Consider the following 16,292-nt stretch of genomic DNA (forward strand, 5'->3'; position numbering starts at 1 on the left):
CCAATCAAACTCTAAAAAGGACTCTCACTAAACTATACCAAGAAACATTAGAAACCTGACAGTCTTTATTGCCTGTAACCTTGTTACAAGTTCACACCACCCCAAGGGAAATCCACAACTCAAACCATTTTTAAATAAGGTATGGAAGGCCTTTCTTAACTACATACTTCCTGACAGACATAGATACTTCTAAAGTACAAAATGATGTAATCAATTTAGTACAAGTGCAAAAGTCACTCCTTGAATATGGAAATCAAAGACTCCCTTCCCATACTAAGGAAGAGAATCTTATTAAAACCCAGCTGGGAGACTGGTTCCTATTAAAAACTTGGAAAAAAGGATCCCCAGCAGATCAACTTTCCCCAAAATGGAAGGGAACCCGATAGGTTCCCTTGATAAAGTTCTCCTTAGTACCCCAACTGCAGTTAAACTTCTGGGAATAAACAGCTGGGTCCACTTATCTCTAATTAAACCTGTCTCTTATAAAGTCGCACAGGTCAACAGAACACAAGAGACTGATCCCACTTATTCCTGTGAGCCAGCCAGTGGCTTCAGTTCCTGTTCAAAGAAACAAAAGGGATGGGTAGCATAAAGATATGAATTGACATTCTACTTTTGGGCCTAAGTTGGAATCACACAGAGAGTAACTTATTTACTGAGTGGGCACAGACTTTAGCCTCTCTACATAAACAAACTGTTGGGTATGTGGAGAATTGCCAGTTTCCATCACTTCTGCATTGCCCTGACATATTCAACCAGCCAAGCTAAGTTTATGGGGATTTTATTATGATTGGGAAAATGAACACTATAAACATAGTCCTTCTTTTCCCATGCATCATAGCCACACAGGCCTTAGCCCCTTCCTCTTCTACAGAGAGACAAAAAGGTATCTTTTAAATCTAATTTAGTTAGATTTAATCTTAATTTAGTTAGTGGAGGAAGCCACTAACCTCCACCCCAACTTTAGGTTATACTGTACACTATGGGCTTGGGTGAATAACAGCTATTCATGTACAGATTTCGGATAAAAATGCCTTTATGTTTTATAAGACACAATAATAGTCTTATTGTGACTAGAGCCCATAATAGTTGCCACCTCAACAATGTAATCAGATCCTTGTCAGTCGACCCTATATCGACTTGGTTCTGACCGCTGCCCAATTCTTAGAAAGCTATCCTTTCTAAGGATGGAGAACCAGGTAGCTTACACACTGTGCTTACAGTAATGATGACAGTGCCATCTTGGCTGCGAAACAGAAACACCTGTCCAGTATAATCATAAAAGGCCTTTAGGAATATACCCCAAGCATAAAATGGAGTTGTTTTATACTTGTTTATATTGGCAGCACAGATCTACCTTCTCTACAATAATGAGGACAACTTTGGTTGCAAGTTGACAGAGCCCAATTAAAACAAAAGTTATCAAAAAGGGAGTTTTATAGAAGGGTGCTGTGTTAGAAGCTGCCAGTGAGTAGGGGTGAAGATGAGCCAGCTGGGTATGGTGGCTCACGCCTGTAATCCCAGTACTTTGGGAAGCTGAAGCAGGTGGATCACCTGAGGTCAGGAGTTTGAGACTAGCCTGGCCAATATGGTGAAACTCCATCTCTACTAAAAATACAAAAAAACTAGCTGGGAGTGGTGGTGCCCAGCTAATTTGTTGTATTTTTAGTAGAGATGGAGTTTCACCATGTAATCCCAGCTACTTGGGAGGCTGAGGCAGGAGAATCGCTTGAACCCAGGAGGCAGAGGTTGCAGTGAGCTGAGATGGCACCACTCCACTCCAGCCTGGGCGACAGAATGAGATCCACCTCAAAAAAAAAAAAAAAAAAAAAAGATGATAAGCTTTATGGACAGCTGGACTCAAACTCCCTGGGGATGCCTTCCCTCCAACTCTTCCCCTCTGGGTGGTGGCCTCACTCTGCTTGCTAACTGCAGATGTTTCTCCATTAGCAGAGTTCCATGTTACAATTCTGTCCACTGGGCAGGCACTCATTTGCTCTCATTTCCAGTTTTAAAATCCCAAGAAAGGAGGCTGATTACCCCAATGTGGGTGAAGGCCCCACCCTTGGTTCATTCAACTGTGGCCTGGATGAGGCCTGCAGAGGCCCCGTGAATGGCCAGCTCTGGCCAGGTGCCCAATTCTATACCAGTTGCTTGTGCCAAGGCAGCAGATTTTCCAAGAGATGGGCATGATGGCAAGCAATATCAAGAAATGTGGATACCAGGTGACAAAACAGTGGGAGGCAGCAGACTCACTTTAGGGACATTTAGGATCTACTGCTGAAACCCAAGTTATATGATCATGTGTCCTGTATGACCCATTCTCCAGTGTGGCCTCTCTGAGGACTGAAGCTGGAGGAAAATCAGCCACCTCCCTAAATAACAATACACTTGGAGATACACCCACAGAGAGTCTGGAAAGCCTCAAACAATGGCTGCACACCATGCTCTGGAAGTTATAAAATGTACCTCAAATCATAAGATTGGGAACTATAATGGACTCAGAATGCAAAATGTGAAGCATCAAGACGTGCCCTGGATCAAAACATGTAGACCATTTGGGCTGATGCAGTGGCTCATGTCTTAGTCTCAGCTGCTTGGGAAGCTGAAGCAGGAGGATCACCTGAGCCCAGGAGTTGGAGACCAACTTGGGCAACATAGCAAGACCTCATCTCAAAAAAATAAAAATAAAAAAGCAGACTGTGTATGTGCCCTAAAACTCGAACTTTAAGGGGGTCATGGGGAGAGCATGGCACACCCACCTTGGAGATCCTGAACACAAAATGCAGAGGCAAAGACATATGCCCTCAAATATAAAACAATCTTTGGATATACCAGATCCCAGAAAGTCAGGATTAGGCTGTTCTCCTGTTCCCTAGAGAGAAATTTGAAATATCTTTATTGGTGTCACTAGCCACAGAAATCTAAGAGTCCCACAGGCTCCAAGACTGAGAGGACAACCCCTTAAAGAGCAAATCCCATGCACGTGGTAGGCACACTCGGAACCACAAAGTACAAAGAAGTTTGTACTTTGAACATTGTGTTTCATCTAGCAAGTGTTTGATAGGAATCTGTTCTTCCTGCTTAAAAGTATAATAGAACAGACTATGCTTTTAATTTTATTATAATAAATAATATTTATTTGTTATTTATTATTTACTCTGATCTGCTGACAGAACCCATTCTGACCTGCCGCCTCAGGGCTGTATTGCCTCATGTTGTAGTCCATGCATGGACAAATGTGACAGCCTCTCTTTGTGTGTCTGGGCTTTGTGCAGGTGGAGCAAATGTTGCATTACCAAGTGTTTCTCAATCAGTTTCCTGAAATTGCAGCTGTCTTCTTTCAATTCCCATAAAAGTGCTTTAACATTTTTCATAGCAATATGGTAGTTCTTCAAATTTTGACTTTTTTTTTTTTTTTTGAGATGGAGTTTCACTCTCATTGCCCAAGCTGGAGTGCAATGGTGCAATCTTGGCTCACTGCAACCACTGCCTCCGAGGTTCAAGCGATTCTCCTGCCTCAGTCTCCCAAGTAGCTGGGATTACAGGTGTGTGCCACCACGTCTGGCTAATTTTTTGTATTTTTAGTAGAAACAGGGTTTCACCATGTTAGCCAGGCTGGTCTCGAACTCCTGACCTCAGTTGATCTGACCACCTCGGCTTCCCAAAGTGTTGGGATTACACCCGGCTCAAGTTTTGACTTCTGAGCACCAACAAGGAAATGTGGTGGGAAGAGACCCTGCTACACACTTGGTAGGGATGTAAGTTAGTATAATTATGGAAAACAGTGTGGAGCTTCCTCAAAAAATTAAAAATTGACCTACCGTATATATCCAAAGGAAATGAAATCAGTATATTGATTGGGGGTGGTGGCTCAGGCCTATCATCCCAGCACTATGGGAAGCCGAGCTAGGAGGATCATTTAAGTCCAGGAGTTCAAGACCAGTCTGAGCAACATAGGGAAACCTCATTTTTACAAACAATTTAAAAATTAGCTGAGTGTGGTGATGTACACCTGTGGTCTCAGCTACTTGGAAGGCTGAGGCAGGAGGGTCGCTTGAGCTTGGGAGGTTGAGGCTGCAGTGAGCCCTGAGCATGCCACTGCACTCCAGCCTGGGCAACATTAAATGAGACCCTGTTTCACAAAGAAAATAAATCAGTATGGCAAAGAGTTATCTGCACTTACGTGTTCACTGTGATATTATTCATAATAACCAAGATAAAAAATCAACTTAAGTGTATATCAATGATTAAATGGATTTTTACAATGTGGTATATAAATGTAATGAAATGCCATTCAGCCTTAGAAAAAGAAGGGAATTCTGTCATTTACAACACTGTGGATGAACTTGAAGGACATTTTGGTAAGTGAAATAAGCTAGGCACAGAAAGACAAATCCCACATTGTTTCATTCATAAGAGAAACCTAAAAATGTCAAACTCATAGCCGCAAAGTAGAATGGTGGTTAGCAGGGAATCACGGCAGGGGTGATAGGGACTGGGGAGCTATTGGCCAAGGAATACCAATTTTCAGTTAGACAGAAGTTTAAGAGATCTATTACACAGAGTGGTGACTCCAGTTAATAACAATGCGTTGTATACTTGAAATGTGCTGAGAGTAGATTGCATATGTTAGTGTGATTTAGTCATTCCACAATGCAGGTATATATCAAAACATCACATAATACATCATAAATATATATAATTTCTATTTGTCAATTGAAAAACAGTCGTCTGGATCTGCTTCCTGTCACAGAAGTCAGTTTACGTCTTTTATTTATTTATTTTTTTGAGACTAGGGTCTTGCTCTGTTGCCCAGATTGGAGTGCAGTGGTGCCATCTGGGCTCAGCCGTGAGCTCCTGGACCCAGATGATCCTCTGGTCTCAGCCTCTCATGTAGCTGGGACCACAGGTATGCACCACCACAGCTGGCTAATTTTTAAAGGTTTTGTAGAGATGGGTCTCTTGCTATGTTGCCCAGGCTGGTCTCAAACTCCTGGGCTCAAGTGATCCTCCTGCCTCAGCCTCTGAGAGCCCTGGGATTACTGGTGTGAGCTGCTACCACGCCTGGCCTAATCTGTGTCTGTATCAATACTCTAGGAAAAAAAAGAAAAAACAAAGAACCAAACAAACTACCTCTTAGACTTTTACCTCTTAGACAATTACCGAAACCGATTTTGACTTACAGATTGTGGTTACTTGTGCAGAAATGGTCCAGGTTTCTTTGGGACCCCAGGGCCTGTCATCAAAGACCAAGTATCTAGTTGAATGAGGGAGAACATTATGAGGCAATGGCCCTTCTCACAGGACAAGCCCCAGAAAAGAAAGTGTCCCACAGGTGGGAGGCACATGGGGAGGCGGGTGGTAGCTCAGTCACACCTGGCAGAGGATGTATGGAGGTACATCGGGCATGCCTTTAACTGCCCACTGCTGCCTTAAAGGAGAGCCTGAGGCAGGAGAATCGCTTAAACCTGGGAGGCGGTGGTTGTCATGAGCCGAGATTGTGCCACTGCACTCCAGCCTGGGCGACAGAGCGAGACTTCGTCTCAAAAAAAAGAAAAAAAAAAACAAAAAAAACAACAAAGGAGAGAACTTCCGGATTCTTAGCTGGTGTCCTTCTCTTCTCTCCTGAGCCCTGGCATTCCAGCAATGCTTTGGCAACACAGAAGATAACACAGAGAGGGAGACACAGCCACATTTTCTTAAAGATGAGGGTGTGTGGCTCGAAAAGGGCCATTGTCGACTCCTGTTCTCTCTTCCCCTCCTCTCTCTGTGTCTGGAGAACTTCGAGAAAAAAGGAAGGGGACATAAAAGGAAATAACTAAAAAGATGAGCCTGGAGCCACTATAAGGATAGTAAATTGCAGTCTAATTCTGAAAATCATAATTGGTGTAAATGCTTTGCACTGTGGAAGGAGGATGAAGGGTAGAGGGAATAAAAAAGAACGTGAAGTTAGAATCCTTGGCATGAAAGTCTGCCATTTATACAAGCAAACAAATCAGGTCAGAGACTATCAACCAGCTGGCTGAATTGGACCAATAGGCAGGTTCATTCAGCCCCACACTTCAAAAATCGGGAGCTCTCCACATTAAAATCTGGGAATCTGACCTTTTGTAACAAACCAAAGGATTTGCAACACAAAGAGCATCATTACAAGGCAACAACTGGCTTGGACTGGCAGCGGCTGCCCCTGCGGCTGGGTCAGGTGCTCTTCCGTTGGACACAGTCTCCATTACTCCCTGTGGCCTTGCTCCTCATCAGCATAACTGTTTGGACCTTATAGCATATGAATTTCTCACTCCCTACTAGGACATCCACAACATGAAATGAAAAGATAATTTTGTAAATTCAACAAAAGTCCACTTGCATTATGCAGCCATCATAAATTCTCTGTGGAAAGAAAAGTGGCATAAATCAACTCAAAAATTATCTCGAGTTGTTTTCTCAGGAGTCCTGGGCTGGCTGCTGGATGAATTCATCTGCCTTCTGGCAGTTGGACAAGAGAACTGAATTGTAGGGGCCAATGAGGTGTCGATAGCAGCCTCTGAGCCCACTTGGGTGAGTCATCACCATAGAGAGAATTCGAGAGCCGGCTCTAGAACCTCTGGAGGGTTGACCTGTGTACAGCTACCCAGCACAGGTCCTAGAGAGGAGCTATGGGTCCTGCACTGACATCAGCCTTGGACATGAGGCTGGTGTGGTGGGGGGGACATGAATAATTCATATCACAACCAGATTGATGCTCGGTGAGCTTCAATGGGAATGAATTACCTTGTGTGCATTTCCTGCCTAAATGTCAGAGTATCTTTTCACAAGCGCCTGGGGCGGGTTTATGAATAGGTGCATTCTCTGATGCCTCCACTTTAGGCAAGGCGGTTCCAGAATCTTGGCTGAGTTTCCAACTTCTGACTTGCTATTTACAAACTGTAATCATAAGACTTCAAATGACACATGACTAAAAAAAAATGCCCCTGCTCAAGAGAAATCTGGATGGAAATGAAACAATGGTTTTGAATGTATCTGGATCATGCAAGTGGAAGTCAGGAGACTTGGTGTTCTAGTGAAAAAGTGGTGGGGGAAGAACACAAGCAGTTGTAGGACACTTACTGTCTTGGGAACTTAACAGGTATTCTTACTGTTAACATCATTTAACAGATGAAGAAAACAGAGTTCTGAGACATTGCTGCTAATAGAAATTCAATGTGAGCCACATTTGTAATGAGATTTCCTAGTAACCATATTTAAAAAGATAAAAATAAAAAAGAGTGAAATTAATTTTAGTGGTATATTTTATTTAACTCAGTGTATCCAAAGTGAACATTTAAATATGCCATTGATATAAAACTTACTGATGAGATATTATACATACTTTTTCAAAACACGTCTCAGAAGTCCAGGGCATAGTTCATTCTTACAGCACATCTTATTTCAGAGAGCCACATTGTAAGTGCTCAAAAGCCACATGCGGCAGCAGCTCTGATGCACACACTGGAAGCCGCAGGGCCTTGGGCAAATTGTTTAACTTCTCTGGCCCCCATTTCCTTTTGATAAGGTGTGAGGGACAATTGCTGGGCTTTGCTCAACTCAGGTATGTCTTCTCAGTTCCTCCTGGGTCACAGGGTAACAGGCAAGCACGGCACAGTGGTCACTGTCACACAGCAGCAGGGGATCTGTGGGTGCAGGCAAGCGGCAAGATGACACACGTGACATCATTAAAGCTGTATTTCAGATCCAGGTGACAAGGATTGTTAAAGGCTGTCTGCATAACCACATTCAATTTGGGGTGATACAGAAGGGGTATTCAAGGTCTGGTGAGCTCCCACCTACCTGAGGCTTCCTACAACCTGCCAGGCCTTCACCTGGTCAGGCAGAATGCTAATGTCACCAAGTAGGAGGATGTTCTCGGAGGGATGGAAGAGGCGGCAGCTTCTCCAAGCTGATCCCACGAAACCATGACTTCTCTGAGATTTGTGTATCAGACATTCGTTTGCAATGATTACTGTAGCAAAATGATGAGACGTGCAAAAATGCTGCATCCAGCTTGTTTGGACAGTTGCAATTGTTCAATTTCATTCAGACCAATTAGGCTGTATTTTTAGTACGATTATTTAAAAGCATTGGTACTACTTAGACAAAATCTTAGCCAATAAAAGTCAGCTGGAATGAAAATTTTACAGAAAGTAGAACATCTTTGTTTCCAGAGGAAGTTTATTTTGATAAAATGAGAATGCCCAGGTACAAAAAAAGATGCAACTTAAAAATATCACAAGCGGGGACAGTGTATATCGAGAAGATGCCTTTGGGGTCGGTGGGCTTGCAGTCATATTTTATTTTTGCCACCCTTTTCTTTGGTGACTTTGTTTTATTACCTTCAAAATGGGAGAGATACACATGTATCTTCCAAGTTATAGGAAGGATCTACATTCTTGGCACCATAAATATTAGTTCCTTTTTTTTTCTACATCAGTGAGAAAGGATGTGGTAAAACAGGAAATAAAAAACAGGCAAGTCTTTTGTGTTTTTGCTTTTTTTGTGGTCTAATTTCTTTTAACAAATAACAATTGTTTTTCTGATTAGGAAAGTAACACATTTATTGTAGAACACTTGGAATATACAGAAAAATGTATTTTTTTATATCACCAATAATTCTACCACCAGAGATAAATACTATGAATGCTTTTGTGTTTACCCTGTGCACATCTATGTGATTGGGATATCATTACCTAAAGTGTTATGTTCCACTTTTCATGCATGTGCTCTTTTTAAATTCTATTTTATTTTGAGATGGGGTCTCACTCTGTCACCCAAGTTGGAGTGCAGTGACAGAATCACAGCTCACTCTAGCCTCAAACTCCTGGGCTCAAGCAATCCTCCCACCTCAGCCTTCCCAAGTAGCTGGGACCACAGCTGTGCACCAACACACCTGGCTAATTATTTGTATTTTTTTGGTAGAGATGGGGTCTCACTGCGTTGCCCAGTCTGGCCTCCAGCTCCTGGGCTCCAGTGATCCACCTGCCTTGGCCTCCCAGAGTGCCGGGACTGTGGGTGTGTGCCACTGTGCCTGGTCTGTACTCTTGTTTTTCAAAAGATTCTTTAAAAATGTTGGAATTTTCCTTATTTTAAAAATACTGTTGAAGAACATAACTTAATGGTTATATAATATTTCACTATAGTGCTGTACCATGTTTTATTTTGTCCTATTTTTGGACAGCTAGGCTGTCTCTAAATTTTCTCAATACAGAAATTCTACATAATATTCTTGCTCACAAATTTTGGTCCACATATGTTGATATCTTTAGGATAAATTCCTAAGAGAGGACTGAGAAATTCTAAGGGGTTTTTTCGTGGTTCTGACGTATATTACTAAATTACTTTTCTGAAAGATTATAGTAGTTGACGACCCTTCCATGAATGAATGGTAATTTTTGGACATCTGGTCTCAGAACCAAACCATCAGCTATGTTTTAAAAATAATGAATTGAGAATGGATGAATTGTAGGCACATATGTGGGTTCTATTTCTCTTTCTATGGGACTCTAGATATGGCTTTCCCATTTTTGTAATTAGGATGTAGGGCTACAGGAAGTTGAGAGTGAGCCAGATAGTGTCTGGAGAAGTCAACTGTACCGAAGCCAGGAAACACTAGTCATCCCTGAGGGTCAAACACAGTTATGCACTAAGAATGAGGAAGTTCCACACGAAGAGGCAAGATGCTGGGTTAGCCCACAGTCTTCAGAGGGAAGCCTGTTTCAGATGTGACTTCCGCCCTTGGCAGATGAGGTTTCTGGTTGCCTGCCAATTATAACTAGCTAGAAACAGCGTCACAGAGAAACAGTAAGTCAACCAGTTGGTGGCTGGGGACCCAGGCATGAGGCCCAAGGCCAGGAGAGAAGAAACAGGTGGGAAAAGCCTGGAGAAGAAGGGGCAGGGTCTAGACCAGCTAACAATCCTGTGGGAGCCAATAGCCCAGCCTTCTGGAGATGAATTAGAAGATTTCTAGAAAGGCAAAGGTTTTCACATGCAACCACAAAAGCAGTTCGTGGGGGTTCCTGGGACTGTCAGGAGGAAGTCAGGATCACGCAGGGTGCACCTGGAAGGCAGCTCCACTCCCCAAGTTTGACCTGGGCCAGTGGCTGCTACTGCCAGGTGGGCTCTGGGTTTGATGAAGTTGCAACAGCAGAACCAGAAATTTGGGGAAGATGAACGAGAAACAGAGAAAGTATTTATATTTATTTAGTTGAGAGCTGTGCACAAACACAAGCCCTGGAGGTGCCTGGCACATAAACTGTTGTCATTGTTTCGGTAGCTTTAGGAGAACTCACACAGTAGCTAACGATAAGAAAGGGGAGAAAAATCATTCTCCAACCCTCACGAAGGAAAATGCCTGATCTGAGCACTCATGGCTGTCTCATTACTTAAACTTCCTGAAGAATAAACATGAAGTATGGCTATGGGAAGAGCAAATCCTGGTGCATTAGGGAAGCTTTTACTACTGGGTCTAAGTTTGATAAATCAAAGCTTGTCTTTACATGATACATCTTAACTTCAGGAAGAGGTTTACACTCATCCCACATAAATCACTCAACCAGAAAAGTATAGTCATAATATTGGCATGAGAGAACACACAAAGAATGTTTTCAAAGGCTGATCTTGTGCCAATACAGCTATAGGGATAATATAGTGATAACAGAGGAGGGTACATGAGTAAATGAATAGAAGAGACAACCCAGTGTGGGGTTAAAACAGTAACTATCCATCGAACATAGGCGGAAGTAGAGCTAAGTTAACAGAAATCAGCAGTACAGACATATAGAATGAAGTGCGATAGCATCATGTGCCTGTAAAGATGAACAAATTAAGCAAATAACAAATGGAGTGAACACATAGCCTAGTAAAACATTCACTGTCTGGAGTCGCCAAGAACAGGCCACCCTGGGAAGCTAGGTTTCCAGCATCTGAGACACCTTAATTAGCTGATCTTAGGTTTCATCCATTTGGAATGGAAAATTTTCAAGAATGTGTCACTCAGTTCTCCGCTTTTTAAAAGAATGCGATGGGTCATGGATGGTGGCACATGCCTGTAATCCCAGCTACTGGGGAGGCTGAGGCAGGAGACTTGCTTGAACCCGGGAGATGGAGGTTGCAGTGAGTTGAGATTATGCCACTGCACTCCAGCCTGGGAAACAAGAGCAAAACTCCTTCTCAAAAAAAAAAAAAAAAAAAAAAAAAAAAAAAAAAAGTGAGGAGCCAGGCGCAGTGGCTCATACACCTGTAATTCCAAAACTTTGAGAGGCCAAGGCAGGTGGATCCCTTGAGCTCAGGAGGTTGAGACTAGCCTGGGCAACATGGTGAAACCCCATCTCTACAAAAAGTACAAAAATTAGCCAGGCAAGGTGGTACATGCCTGTGGTCCCAGCTACTTGAGGGACTGAAGCAGAAGGATTGCTTGACCCCGGGGGATTGAGGCTGCAGTGAGCCGAGTTGGCATCACTGCACTACAGCCTGGATATCATTGATATCAAAGTGAGACCCTGTCTCAAAAAAAAAGAATGTGGCAAATATAATGTAGCCTTTTCTTGATGACTCGGGGAAATCACTTATGATCAAAAATTGTATTTCTGCTTGTAATCCCAGCACTTTGGGAGGCCAAAGTGAGACCACTTGAGGTCAGGAATTTGAGATCAGCCTGGCCAATGTGGTGAAACCCTGTCTCTACTAAGAATACAAAAATTAGCAGGGCATAGTGGTGCATGGCTGTAATCCCAGCTACTCGAGAGGCTGAGGCAGGAGAATCGCTTGAACACGGGAGGCAGAAGCTGCAGTGAGCCAAGTTTGCACCACTGCACTTCAGTCTGGGTGACAAGAGTAAAACACTATCTCAAGGAAAAAAAAACTACTGTATTTCAATTCAATAAGCATTTACTGAGCCTCTCTACTTTATGCCAAGTACTACACATTGACCTTTAACCATTTTTTAATTTAGTTTAAAACTAGGCCTTGAAAACATTATGCTAAATGAAAGACGTCAGATCCAAAGGACCATAAATTTGTATGATTCCATTTATATGAAATGCCAAGAATAGGCAAGTCTGTAAAGACAGAAAGTAGATGAGTGGCTGCCCAGGGCTAGGAGGACTGGGGCGCAGTGGCTAGTGCGTGGTGATGACGACAGTCTAATGACATCTGGGGCAATGATAATGCTCTGCTGATTGTGGTGGTGGAGACACAACTCTGAATATATCAAAAAGCGACTCCACAGTACACTGTAAAGAAGTGAACTGTGCAGTGTGTGAAATATATCACAATAAAGCCTATTTTCTAAAACAAAAAAAATGTTGGCAATGTTTGGAAAACAGAAAGAGACAGTACCTGAACAAGGATGAGGAAGGGAGGAGAGTGGGCCGGGCTGGGTCAAAATTATGATCAGTCCCTATTTGTCTCCGTAGGATCCTTTGCCCCTCCTGGACTAGCTTAGGACACTCTGCTACTCCACCGTCTACTCTCCAGCCTGTTCCCATGCCTGCCTGTGACAGCTTCTATAGCATCTGCTGCTCCCCATCAGCTCTGGTTCTGAAAACCACAGAGGTTCAAGGCTGGGCTTGGGAGTTGGAAAGCCCCAGGTTTTAGGATGAGGGTGTGACCTGTACCAGCAATGTGACCTTTGGCAAATTTTTTAACCCCACCACTTTTTTTTTTCTTTTACTTTTTTTTTTTTTTTTTTGAGACGAAGTTTTGCTCTTGTTGCCCTGGCTGGAGTGCAGTGGTGTGACCTCAGCTCACTGTAACTTTTGCCTCCCAGGTTTAAGCAATTCTCCTGCCTCAGCCTGGGTTTTTTAAACCTTTTTAAGCCCTAGTTTTCTCATCTATAAAACAGGGATGATGATATCTACCTCATTGTGTCATGGTGAGGATTAAGTGAGATAAAGCTCAGAACGTGCCTGACTCATAATAAGTGATCAAAAGGACTTCGTATCTGGGAAGAGGAAATTATCAGGCTGTCAGGAAAAGTTTCACTACCCATAAAGCTGGAATTCTCAGAGCATGACCCTGGAGATAGTTATTTTGGCTACTCAGCTGCAGTTAGATGTTAAGGATGTTGGTATCAATGAATGTTCCTACCAGATGAGATGTTAACTGAATCACCAGTATTTCTTAAGATAGTAGAAGTGGGAGGCAGGGCACAGTGGCTCACGCTTGTAATCCCAGCACTTTGGGAGGCCAAGGCAGGTAGGTCACGAGGTCAGGAGTTTGAGACCAGCTTGGCCCACATGGTGAAACCCTGTCTCCACTAAAAATACAAAAATTAGCTGGGCATAGTGGTGAACGCCTGTAATACCAGCTACTCTGGAGGCTGAGGCAGAAGAATTGCTTGAACCCAGGAGGTGGAGGTTGCAGTGAGCCAAGATTGTGCCACCATACTCCAGCCTGGGCGGCAGAGCAAAACTCCATCTCAGAAAAGAAATAGAAGCAGGAAAGGAACACACACTAGCATGTGCTTGTCATTCAGCATCTCATTTAATCCCAGAAACAATATGCCATGGGTAGGTATTGGTAGCTCTACGCTACAGATGGGATACCAAAGCCCACACAGTTAATCATGATGATAATGCCATTAAACACTCCTACAACATGCTACAGTCATGTACTCACCCATTTAATCCTCAGAAAACCCTATGAGAGAGTTACCATTATTACCTCATTTTACATATGAGGAAACTGAGGCATGGGAGGAATAAGTAACTCACTGAGGTCATACATATATTAAGTTGCAGATCTGAGGCACAAACAGAAACAAATCTGACCCCAGAGCCTGTATCCCCTCCATGGCTATGCTGTCCATGAATACACCAAAGCATCCTTGTGGTGGCCACATTTAACAGTAAGATGTGCTGTAAACAGCACAGTCTATGAGATTCTGTACAAATTAAAAGGAGGGCAGGCTCTGGCTTCGATCAGGCAGCTAGCTCTTTTGGGGTGACTTGTAGGGCACTAAGGCAGCTTCACTGGCCTCTTCTAAACCTTCCTATCTGAGAATACATACTCAAAATACCATTTTTTTGCTTAAGGCTATTTGCAGTTTGGGGCTTATTAAAATGTCCCTTATTAAAAAAATAAATAAATAAAATAAATCCAAGATGGCTGATCACTAGCAGCTCGGGATTGTAGCTCCCACTGAAAGAGCAGACAACGAGAGGACGCCACACTTTCAGATCAATTTTTGTTGCTCACGCACCAGGAGATTCCCAGCGGAGGAGCCCCACCTGTTGCCAGCGCGACTCTTGAGGCCGGTGAGGCGGTTTTGCCGCTGCCTTGGTGTGGCGGTTCTCGGTGCAGAGTCAGAAAAGCACCATCAATCTTAAAGCCGCTGTTTTGGCCGGCGCAGTGGGTTGCTCAGATTTTAGCGCCGGGAATCAACAAGTTGGACGTCCATTCAGAAACCCAACTATAAAGACGGTAATTATAAAGACCACAGATGGATAAATCTATAACAAAGGGAAGAAAACAGCCTATAAAGGCTGAGAATACCCAAACTCAGAACGCCTCTCCCTCTGCAGCGGATCACAGTTCCTCATCAGCAACAGAACAAGACCTGATGGAGAAAGACTGTGTTCCATTAGCAGAAGCTGGCTTTAAAAAGTGGATGATAAGAAACTTCTGGGAATTAAAAGAACTTGTTCTAACCCAATGCAAAGAAACTAAGAACTTTGAAAAAAGGTTTGACGAAATGTTAAAAATAACACACAATTTAGAGAGGAATATAAGTGAATTAATGGAGCTGAAAAATACAACACGAGGACTTCGCGAACTATGCACAAGTTTTAACAGCCGAATTGATCAAGCAGAAGAAAAGATATCAGAGATCGAAGACCAACTTCATGAAATAAAACAAAAAGACAAGATTAGAGAAAAAAGGATAAAAAAGAATGAGCAAAGTCTCCAAGAAATATGGGACTATGTGAAAAGACCTAATCTACGTTTGACAGGTGTACCTGAATGTGACGAAGAGAATCAATCCAAGCTGGAAAATACGCTTCAGGATATTATTCAGGAAAACTTTCCCAACCTAGCAAGGCAGGACAATATTCAACTCCAGGTAATACAGAGAACACCACAAAGATATTCCTCAAGAAGACCAACCTCGAGGCACATAATCGCCAGATTCACCAGGGTTGAAATGAAAGAGAAAATACTGATGGCAGCCAGAGAGAAAGGTCAGGTTACCCATAAAGGGAAGCCCATCAGACTCACAGCAGATCTCTCAGCAGAAACCCTACAAGACAGAAGAGAGTGGGGACCAATATTCAACATCCTTAAAGAAAAGAACTTTCAACCCAGAATTTTACATCCAGCCAAACTAAGCTTCATAAGCGAAGGAAAAATAAAATCTTTTGTGAACAAGCAAGCACTCAGAGATTTCATCACCACCAGGCCTGCTTTACAAGAGCTTCTGAAAGAACCACTACAAATAGAAAGGAACAACCAGTATCAGCCTTTCTAAAAAGATGCCAAAAAATAAAGAACATCAACATAATTAAGAAATTGCATCAATTAATGGGCAAAACAGCCAGCCAACATTAAATGACAGTATCAAACTCATATATATTGTTATTAAATCTAAACTTAAATCGACTAAATCCCCCAATCCAAAGACACAGACAGGCAAAAAAAGCCAAGACCCATTGGTATGCTACATCCAGATCCATCTCACATGCAAGGATACACAAAGACTCAAAACAAAGGCATGGAGAAAAATTTACCAACCAAATGGAGAGCAAAAATAAATAAATAGAAAGCAGGAGTTGCAATTTTTGCTGATAAAATAGACTTCAAAGCAACAAAGATCAAAAGAAGCAAAGAAGGATATTACATAAAGATACAAAGAAGAGCTAAAGATCCTAAATATATATGCACCCAATACAGAAATACCCAGATATATAAGACTTATAAAGAGACTTGGACTCCCATACAATAATCGTGGGAGACTTACAGAAAGTTAACATCGATATTCAGGACTTGAACTCAGACCTGGAACAAGTAGACTTAATTAACATTCATAGAACTCTCCACTTTAAATACACAAAATATACCCTCTTATCAGTACTACATCATACGTATTTACAGGTTTAAATGAAATATTGATTGGCTGCTTGTTAATTATTTTCTTCCCTCATTTTTTTTATGTCTCTATTATTAAACATAATTACAGGCATACCCATTTTTAGACTGCATTTTAGCCCGGGCAATAAAGCAACACCCCTGTTCTCTCTTCCTCTTCCTTTTCCTCTTTCTTC

Source organism: Sapajus apella, unplaced genomic scaffold (genome assembly GCF_009761245.1).
Source record: "Sapajus apella isolate SASKATOON/1434 unplaced genomic scaffold, GSC_monkey_1.0 scaffold89, whole genome shotgun sequence".
In the NCBI taxonomy this organism is placed as follows: Eukaryota; Metazoa; Chordata; class Mammalia; order Primates; family Cebidae; genus Sapajus; species Sapajus apella.